Genomic DNA, 11,241 nt, shown 5'->3' on the forward strand with positions numbered 1-11,241 from the left:
ACTTTAAGGTAGGGGAGTGATGTGATAAGTGTTGTGTTTTAGAGACATAACTCTGGAGCTATCATTTGGAAGGCTGTTAGGCCAGTGTCAGGGAGCCGAGAGAGCAAGTTAGGGGATGATTGCACTGTGTGTCAGGCAATGGATGAGGGCTCCTGAGTTTAGAAGGGAAATGGGGCTGCAAATGAAGAGCCTATTAGGAAAGTTATCTCAGAGGCAGAATCAACAGAACCTGGTCACTGACAAGACACGGGAGTTAGGAGAAGATGGGGTCAAGATTGGGTGGCTGAGCCCTGGTGGTTTGTTTGTTGTATGCGGGGGTACACGATGAGCATGCTTGGGAGAGCGGAGAGGCAGGGGATGAGTCCGTGTTGAACCTGGTGCAACTGAGGTGACGGTACAATGTCCAGGTATTCAAGTCCAGCAGTGGTTGGAAAGACGAGTCTGGAATGTGGGGAAGATATCTGTGTGGGAGGTACAGAGCTGAGAGTCACTGGCTCATGAGGAAAATGAAATCATGCGGGTGGATATCAAGAGAGTATGTGGTATGAAGAGAGCCAAGGTCAGAGTCCTGGGAAGCATCAGGATTTATGAGGACCATGCTTGGAAAGCTGGTTGATGACAGCCTTGAGAAGAGATGGAGGGGTGTGGATGGTGGGAGAAATTAGGAATATTCCAGCACTGCCGTTGGGCTCTGTGGTGTGTAGGGCTGAGGGCTGAAGGGAGGTGGCCTCAGGGGAGAGAAGGTCTCTCTGAACGGCAGGAGGAGGAGGCCAGGGGTGAAATAGGGATGGAGAAAAGAGTTTTCCCAGAAATGAGGGCTCCAGGAGGAAGAGAGAAAGGGGGGCAGGGAGGAGAGCACTCAGAAGCATTGGGGTGGAGAGAGGACACGTGATCATGAGTTGAGTGACCGAGGGCATCATAGAGAGTGGATGAGGGAGGGGCAGGAGCCATTCCAAAGTGGCTTCTCATGTGGTGCATATATGCACTGGAATACCACTCAGTCAAAAACCAGAATGAAATAATGCCATTTGCAGCAGCATGGATGGACCCAGAGATGATCATACTAAATGAAGAAAGAAAGAAAAAGACAACGATCATGTGATATTGCTCATATGTGGAATCTAAAGTATGTTACAAATGAATTTATTTACAAAACAGAAACGGACTCACACACATTGAAAACAAACTTATGGTTAGCAAAGGGGAAAAGGGGGGGAGGAGGGGTGAATTATGAGTTTGGGATTAGTAGATGCAAATTACTATATAAAATAAATAAACAAGAAGGTCCTATTGCATAGCACAGGGAACTATATTCAATATCCTGTAATAAACCATAATGGAAAAGAATATGAAAAGGAATCTATCACCTATCTATCATCTATCTATCTATCTATCTATCTATCTATCTATCTATCTATCTATCTAATCTATCCATCCATCTATCTATCATCATCTATCTATCATCATCTACCTACCTACCTACCTATCTATCCATCTACCATCTATCAATCTATCTATCATCATCTATCTATCTATCATCATCATCTATCTACCTACCCATCTATCTATCATCTATCATCTATCTATATCTATCTACCTATCTATCATCTATCTATCTATCTATCTATCTATCTATCTATCTATCCATCTATCTATCTATCTAATCTAATCTGAATCACTTTTCTGTACACCAGAAACGAACACAATATTTTTAATCAACTATACTTCAAGAAAAAAAAAAAAGTGCCTTCTCTTTTCTCAGCTTCTTTCAGTCTCTAGTCTGCTGGGCTGCCTGCAGGTGGTGGTCAGCCTTGTAGATGTGCAGGGTTGGATCAGGGTTCCTGAAGTGCTGATGTGCAGGAACCACTGTGTACATTTACATCCACATATTTGACTTCCCTTGACCTGAGGACAGATGTGGGGACAGCAAGCATGGCCAACCAAAGTAAGCAGAGAGTCTTACAAATCCAAACCTTTCTGTTTTCACTGGAACGTCAGGACCCAGCTTCATTCCTCCAATCTGCTCTGGCCCAAAGGAAAATGGACCATCTCTATTCTTTGAGTAGAACATGACTACTGAATGCCACATGTCCGATGGGCTGTACCACCACACATCCTGGCCCTCAGCCACTCGTAAGGCCTCCTTCCAGACTCCACACAGGTGTCTTGATTGGTTTCTGAGTGTCTCCTGAACTTCTCACGACAGCCCATCGATCTTGTTTGCAACTAGAAAAAAGGGAGGCTGGAGATCACACAAATACGAAGTGGGAGAAGTAGAATTTATTTTATTAAACTTTTCTTTTGTTATGAAACATTTCAAACAAACAGAAACATTCCCACTAAGCCATTCTTGCACCAGATTTTTTAAAGAAAATATTAATAGGTCCAGTTGATGCTCTCTGTCTCCCATCCTGATGTTTTTCCCCTCCCTATTTCTTTAGAGCTAACCACCGTTTGAAGTTGGCATTTATTATCACCATGCAAATGTTTATGTTTTTATTACATATATTGTTTTAAAAACAGTCTCTGGTATTATTTTGCATGCTCTCAAGTGTTGCATTCATGATAAACTCTGCATTTCTTTTTTATTTTTTGGATTCCACTTGAGTGTATTTAAGATATCCATTGGAGATCATAGATGAAGTTCACTTCAGCTTGCATTGAGCAATCAGGTTTGTCAGCTCTGACATGAAGTGATCATAGACTATGAAAGTTTAGTATCTCACAATTCCCTTCCAGTCCTAATAACTTAGGGCTCTAACTCCTAATTTGGATGTTTAGGTCAATTTCCTTACTTCCGTGGATGATAATATATTACAGGCTTTATTGTTGGAAATTTGTCTTGGTCAAGGCTTTCTTGCCAAACCATCTGTATAATGAGAGAAACATGCACAATATTTCCCATAGTGCAGAGGTGGGGTGGAGGATGGGGAGAAATGTGGATCAGCCACGAAGTCAGAGGACATAGGAATATCAGAATCTTCTCGACAATGTTTGCAAGTCTCAGGGTTCTTTATCACTCCTATTTCTTCTTGATGTGTCTCTCTTCTTTGGCAAAAAGAACCCTCCTGGTATTGAATTCAACAGGAAATGGGATGTTAGTGAAGGAGTTTCTTATGTTTTGCTTATTTTCCAGGAGTCAAAGACAAGGAAATAAAAAAATCACAGCTACTTTTATCAATGATGAGCTCTTCAGCTTCTGGAGCAGTAATGTACAATGTTTTCTGCAGATTCACAGAATGTCCAGAATTTTCGGTAGTGATAGAAGTGTTCAATAGCTATCCTGTGCAGTATAGTAGCTGTGCGCCTCTAGCCACATGTGGTTATTGAGTACTTGAAATGTGGCTAATGTGACTAAGGAACTAAATGTTAAACTTTTATTTTTTAAATAATTTACTAGAATAGCCTCATAGACCTGGTGATTGCTGCATTAGACAGCACAGTTCTAGAGAATTTAGGCCAATATGTGTTGAGAGAGGGGCTTCCCTGGTGGTCCAGTGGTTAAGACTCCACGCTTCCACTGCAGGGGGCGCAGGTTCCATTCAAACCCTGGTTTGGGAACTAAGATCCCACATGCTGCATCGTGTGGCCAAAAAACAAAAAACAAACAAACAAAAGTGTTGAGAGACTTTCAAGGAGTCTTAATAAGTCAAGTGAGTTCACATTAAATTGCAATGCATTTATTTGCTCTTTCTTTCCCCAATTCTGAAGCTAGTATAAGAAACTTCTTAACTGGAAACTATCGTACTGAGTATGGAATCTCCAAGAGAAACAATACTCAGTAGTCAGCGTATTCTTGTGGTTTTTGTTGGTGTTGATGAGTGCCGGGTATTAGTGGCCATCTGCTTACACTGTCATTGTCCCTGGCCTCACGGCTCACTCAGTCCACGTCATTCCCTAGCTCTGTTGATTCTGAATCCTTTCAACTGAGGTTGCCCTTAGCCTCCCTCTGTTTCAGCACAGCCTCCCTCGGAGAGTTGGGTGGGCGTGGGGATCTGGACTTACCCAGGCCCTGATTATAGCCCTGGTTCTGGATGTGGTCTGAATCAGCTTTCATTTCTTTAAAACTTTTTATTTTGAAATAATTTTAGACCTACAAAAATGTTCCAAATTGTACAGTGATATAGTCTTAGAGAATATTCTTCACCCAGATTCCCATTTTTTCATGTGGTTAATATTTTACCACCTTTGCTTGATTCTTCCTTCCCCTTCTTTATATCATCAACACCTATATCAGTATCTGTTTACATCTATTCTTCCTCCTTCTTCCTCTTCTTCTCTTTCACCTACTTCTCTCTCTCTCTCTCTCAATTTCCCTTACAAACATAACATTCTCTTATATCTATAGGACAATTAACAAAATCATAAGATTAACATGAATACAACATTATGATATGTTCTATAGACCTTGTTCAAATTTTTCCAATTGTCCCAATAATGTCCTTTATAACAATAACAACAGAAATCTTCTGATCCAATATCCAACCCAGGATCACAGGCTGTGTTTGTTATTTCTGTCTCGTTAGTCTCCTTTAATCTGGAACAGTTCTACGGTCTTTAACTTTCCATGATCTTGATATTTCTAAAGAGCATAGGTCAGTTATTTTGTAAAATTTCCCTCAATTTGTATTTGTCTGATGTTTCCTCATGATTGGATTTAGCTTATACATTTTTCATAAGGATGCAACAGAAGTGAAGTTGTGTCCTTCTCAATGCATCATATACAGAAGAACATGATATCCATTTGTCATTTGTAATTACTTGCTGAAAGTGCTACCTGCCAAGTTTCTCCATTACAAAGTTGCTCTTTTTCCTTTTGTAATTAATAAGTATCTCTGGTGAAATATTTTGAGACTATCTAAATATCCCATTTCTTGTCATACTTCTGCCCACTAGTTTCAATATCTATTTTTCATTCTTATTTGAAATAATTGTTACTATTGTGGTTTCCAAATGGTGATAGCTAATTTATGTCATTCTTTCTGTAGTCAGCATTTATTTGTCAATATTCTATTGTAAGGAGGTTTTTTAATTTTTGTCTATATCTATATCTATGTATCATCTGTCTATCTATCATCTATTTACCTATCATCTATCATCTATCTATATCTATCACCTATCTATCAATCTATCATCTATCTATCTATATCTATCATCTACCTACCTATCTAACATCTATCTCTCTATCTTTATCATATAGTGATCTATCTCAGTATAAACTCATGGATTCTTTTTTTTTTTCATTTTTTAAAGCTCTTTATTGGAATATAATTGCTTTACACTTTTGTACCAGCTTTCGAGGTACACCAAAGTGAATCAGCTGTATTTATACATATATCCCCATATCCTCTCCCTCCCGCGACTCCCTCCCACCCTAGATTCTTTCTTTGTGTGTGTGTGTGATGCACCAATCACAGTTCTAGGAAATATATATGCACACATGTTTTAAAGCTCTTTATTGGAATATAATTGCTTTACACTGTTGTGCCAGTTTTTGCTGTACAACAAAGTGAATCAGCTGTATTTATACATATATCTCCATATCCCCTTGCTCCCACCTTCCCTATCCCAGCCCTCTAAGTGCTCACCCATCATTGAGTTGATCTCCCTGTGTTATGCAGCAGCTTCCCACTAGCTATCTATTTTACATTTGGTAGTGTATATATGTTAATGCTATTCTCTCACTTGGTCCAGGCTTCCCCTTCGCCACCAAGCCCCCCACCCCCCGGCCCTGTGTCCTCAAGTCCATTCTCTACATCTGCATTTTTATTCTTGCCCTGTCACTGGGTTCTTCAGTATCATTTTTTAAGATTCCTTATATATAAGTTAGCATACGGTATTTATTTTTTTCTTTCTGGCTTACTTCGCTCTGTATGACAGACTCTAGGTCCATCCACCTCACTACAAATAACTCAATTTCATTCCTTCTTATGGCTGAGTAATATTCCATTGTATATATGTGCCTCATCTTCTTTATCCATTCATCTGTTGATGGGCATTTAGGTTGCTTCCATGTCCTCACTATTGTAAATAGTGCTGCAATGAACATTGTGGTACATGTTTATTTTGGATTATGGTTTTCTCAGGGTATATGCCCAGGAGTGGGACTGCTGGGTCATATGGTAGTTCTATTTTTAGTTTTTTAAGGAACCTCCATACTGTTTTCCACAGTGGTGGTACCAATTTACATTCCCACCAACAGTGCAGGAGGGTTCCCTTTGCTCCACACCCTCCCCAGGATTTATTGTTTCTAGATTTTTTGATGATGGCCATTATGACTGGTGTGAGGTGATACCACGTTGTGGCTTTGACTTGCATTTCTCTAATGATTAGAGATGTTGAGTATCTTTTCATGTGTTTGTTAGCCATCTGTATGTCTTCTGTGGAGAACTGTCTATTTAGGTCTTCCACCCATTTTTGGATTGGGTTGTTTGTTTTTTTGGTATTAAGCTTCATGAGCTCCTTGTATATTTTGGAGATTAATCCTTTGTCAGTTGCTTTGTTGGCAAATATTTTCTCCCATTCTGAGGGTTGTCTTCTTGTCTTGTTTATGGTTTCTTTCGCTGTGCAAAAGCTTTTAAGTTTCATTAGGTCCCATTTGTATATTCTTGACTTTATTTCCTTTATTCTAGGAGGTGTGTCAAAAAGGATCTTGCTTTGATGTATGTCATAGAGTGTTCTGCCTATGTTTTCCTCTAGGAGTTTTATAGTGTCTGGCCTTACATTTAGGTCTTTAATCTATTTTGAGTTTATTTTTGTGTATGGTGTTAGAGAGTGTTCTAATTTCATTCTTTTACATGTTGCTGTCCAACTTTCTCAGCACCACTTATTGAAGAGGCTGTCTTTTTTTCCATTGTATATTCTTGCCACCTTTGTCAAAGATAAGGTGCCCATATGTGTGTGGGTTTATCTCTGGGCTCTCTAATCTGTTCCATTGATCTACATTTCTATTTTTGTGCCAGTACCATACTGTCTTGATTACTGTAACCTTATAGTATAGTTTGAAGTCAGGGAGCCTGATTCCTCTGGCTCTGTCTTTCCTTCTCAAAATTGCTTTGGCTATTTGGGGCCTTATGTGTTTCCATACAAATTGTAAAATTTCTTGTTCTAGTTCTATGAAAAATGCCATTGGTAATTTGATAGGGATTGCATTGAATCTGTAAATTGCTTTGGGTAGTATAGTCACTTTTACAATGTTGATTCTTCCAATCCAAGAATATGGTATGTCTCTCCATCTGTTTGTATCATCTTTGATTTCTTTCATCAGTGTCTCATATTTTTCTGTGTACAGGTCTTTTGCCTCCTTAGGCAGGTTTATTCCTACGTATTTTGTTCTTTTTGTTGTAATGGTAAATGGGAGTGTTTCCTTAATTTCTCTTCCTGCTCTTTCCTTGTTAGTGTATAGGAATGCAAGAGATTTCTGTGCATTAGTTTTGTATCCTGCTACTTTACTAAATTCATCGATTAGTGCTAGCAGTTTTCTGGTAGCAACTTTAGGGTTCTCTATGTATAATATCAAGTCAGCTGCAGAGAGTGACGATTTTACTTCTTCTTTTCCAATTTGGATTCCTTTTATTTTGTTTTCTCCTCTGATTGCTGTGGCTAAAACTTTCAAAACTATTTTGTTTTCTCCTGTGATTGCTGTGGCTAAAACTTTCACAACTCTAATAGTTGTGAAAGTGGGCACCCTTGTCTTGTTCCTGTTCTTAGAGGGAATGCTTTCAAACTCATGGATTCTTATTTCTTTACGTGAATTTTATTCTAACACTATCACTATTTATCATGAGGCCAAAGTTTCCCAGATGTGAGCAGTGGGAATCCCTTCATTCTGGTTCCTTTGTTTTTTTGTTTTTGTTTTTGTTTTGTTTTGTTTTTAATATCATCCAATCTTTTTTGGAGCAATTTCTTACTTTCTGATATAACAAAATGTTCCAGTCTCATCTTGTATCTTTTGTGTACCAACCTTGGAATTAGTTGTTTCTTTAATGAGGACCAACCTTTTTAAAATAATTAATTAATTAATTGGCTGCATTGGGTCTTCCTTGCTGTGCACAAGCTTACTCTAGTTGCAGTGAGCAGGGGCTACTCTTTGTTTTGGTGTGTGGGCTTCTCATTATGGTGGCTTCTCTTGTTGCAGAGCATGGGCTCTAGGCATGCAGGCTTCAGTAGTTGTGGCACGTGGGCTCAGTAGTTGTGGTTCACGGGTTCTAGAGCACAGTCTCAGTAGTTGTGGTGCACGGGCTTAGTTGCACCAGGGCATGTGGGATCTTCCCAGACCAGGGATTGAACCCATGTCCCCTGCATTGTCAGGTGGATTCTTAAACACTGTACCACCAGGGAGGTCCCCGAGCTTTCATTTTGATGATCACATGCTGTAGAGTGAACAGGAGGCAAAAGCCAAAAGAAGGAGTTGTGACACTAAAAGATAACGTAGTGTTTGACTGATCTAGAAAAATATGCTGCCTTACAGATGGAACTAGCAAGGAAACTTGCTTGTCAGTGTTGGGTTAATGGAGAAATTTTCTCTTGGGACTTCCTAACCATAAACTGGCACTCAGTCAGGTTTGTAACCCAAATTTACACTACCTGCATGACTCGAAATACTTTTAGGTCAAAATTCACTTTAAAATAGTTCTGGATTGGTAATGATTCCAGAAATTTGGAAGAAGCAAAAATAAATCCTGTTTGGAGAAATGCAATCACAACAAAACCCTCAAAGTTTTCCATGAATAAAGTTCAGAGGAATGTGGGCTCAGAGACAAAATCAAAAAGCATTTAAGGAGACAAGGCACTCTGAGCAAAAGCCAGCAGGAACAACAAACCACAGAATGAGGCCAGCAAAGTTTTTAGACATGGGAATTATCAGATACAAAATATAACTTACACATGTTTAATATATTTAGAGAAATAAAAGAGATGATTAAAAATACAAGGTAGAAGTTATTATGAAAGATAAACAGGCGTACTTGAAAAACAACCAAATAGAATTTTTATGAAAACAAATATAAAAATTGAAACAAGAAAACTCAAATCACGGTTTAAATTTAAAGAGAAAATTAGATATAGGTGATAAAAACATGAACAGGGAAATAGACCTGAAGAAATTATCCAGAATGCATAACAGAGAAACAAAGCAGTAGAAAATATGAAAGACAGGTCAAGAGGCATGAAGGACAGGGTGAGGAGGTCTAACTTACGTCTAATTGGAGTTCTAGGAGGAAGGACAGAGAGAATGGAAGAGAGGCAATTTTTGAAGAGATAATGGCTGAAAATTTTACAGAATTGATGAAACATACATGCATACTTCAGACTTAAGGAGCTCAATGAATTTACAGCAATATAAGCAAAATTTTCCTTAGACAGATAGTAGTGGAACTGAAGAATGCCAAAGACTATGGAGAGGTCTTAAAAATAGCCAGAATGTAAAGACAGACTAACACAAAGGAACTACAGCACTCACAGTGGATGTCTCCAAAGCAAAATGGTATCCAGAAGACAATGGAATAATCAGTATTCTGAGAGACAATAACTAACCTAGAATTGTATACATAGTGAAACTCTAAGAGGGAAAGAAGGAAAAATAAAAATATTGTTTGGTCAAATGAAAAAATCAGAGCCTTTGTAATGAACAGATTTTACACTAAAGGAAATTCTAAAGATGCACTTAGGGTACACAAAAATATTTGATGGACAGTCCAATGCAAGAAGGAATGAAATAAGTCATTAAATACGTGGATATCTGAGCAATGATTGAGTTAAACAATAATTAATGTCTAATGATGTATGAAAATCATGAAACAACTAGAACTAAAATATTGAACAAAAATAAAATATGTTTGGAGGGGATGATTAAATTTAAAAGAGTCTAAGTTTTTGTATTGTTTAAAATAGGAGTGTGTGTAGACTAAGTTTAGATATGTTAGATCTATTGAGTGATGTAAACAATATGGACAAATGAGATGTCCCTCACTTGTATTACCCCCTCAACAACAATTTAGAACCTATCTATGGAAAAAAGTGCGTTTGTGGGAGCTGTGGGATCCAGCACCAGATGTCAAAAGGTTCAGGGGAGTCTTGTTCATCCATGCCCACAGACCTTGGTGAGAGCCCATTCAACTTGTAATTTCTCCCATGTGGGAAGTGAGAGAGTGAGTGACCACCCAGCTTCCCCAGCTGTGTGGGATGCTGCCAAAGAGGTCCATTTCTCTTTTGTCCCACCCAGAGTACTTAGCCATGAGGTGGGGGTAGCGGGGGAGCAGCTAGGAGAGAGGCAGATATGATTTGGAAGGCATCAAAGGGACATGGGTCCTATTAACTGCATCCTATTAACTGTGGGACTCTGTCAGGAAGCCCACCAATGAGCCCCTGGGGATGTCTCATCCACAGATACCCCAACTGGCCTGTTGCACCCTCAGAGCTTTGGGTGCCTTACCCATTCAGGTCTCCATCCTGTGGCCAGCTCCCTGTGCATGCCCGTGATGGTGGAATGAGCAGGCCTTGGCAGATGGCTAGCGTGCATACACAGAAAGCTGGAGCATACTGCCAGGCCAGGGAGAGACCTCAAAATTGTGTTTAGCATGCTCTGAGAGCAAAAGGGGGGCTGTCGGCACTCAGCCTGGTGTATTGCAAGGTTAAGAGTAGGCATATAAGCTTAAGAATCCTGCCACAAGAGGGAGCAATAGGGTACAGCACGAATATCCATAGTTGGTCTGAGAAAACCTCAGAATCCCTAGCAGAGCTGATGCAAGGTAGTTCTCTCCTGAAGTCAGTGAAGACCAGAAGAGGTGACAGCAACTTCAGATGCAAAAAGAGCAATACAAGCCTTCAAGGAACATGAAATATCAAAGGAATTTGACATCACCAGAAAGATCACAAAAATTCTTTCAGTGACTGATCCCAAGACATGGAGATCTGCGATTTACCCAATAAAGATGTCAAAAGAGCTGCTTTAAGGAAGCTCAATGAGCTATGAGAAAACACAAAAAGACGATTTAACAAAATCAAAACAGGAACAACGACAACACAAAAACAAAATGAGAAGTTTAATAAAGACACAGAAATCGTTAAAAAGAACCAGACACTCCAGAGTCAAAAAACACAATGAATGAAATAAAAAATGCATCAATAGCAGAAGAAATCAAGCAGAAAAAAACTCTGTGAATTAAAAGACAATAACTTTGAAGTTATCCAGAGGTGAACAAATTTAAAAGATTAAAAAAGAGTGAAGAGAGGCTACCTGAT

The sequence above is a fragment of the Hippopotamus amphibius genome, chromosome 7, assembly GCF_030028045.1.
Source record: "Hippopotamus amphibius kiboko isolate mHipAmp2 chromosome 7, mHipAmp2.hap2, whole genome shotgun sequence".
Classification (NCBI taxonomy): domain Eukaryota; kingdom Metazoa; phylum Chordata; class Mammalia; order Artiodactyla; family Hippopotamidae; genus Hippopotamus; species Hippopotamus amphibius.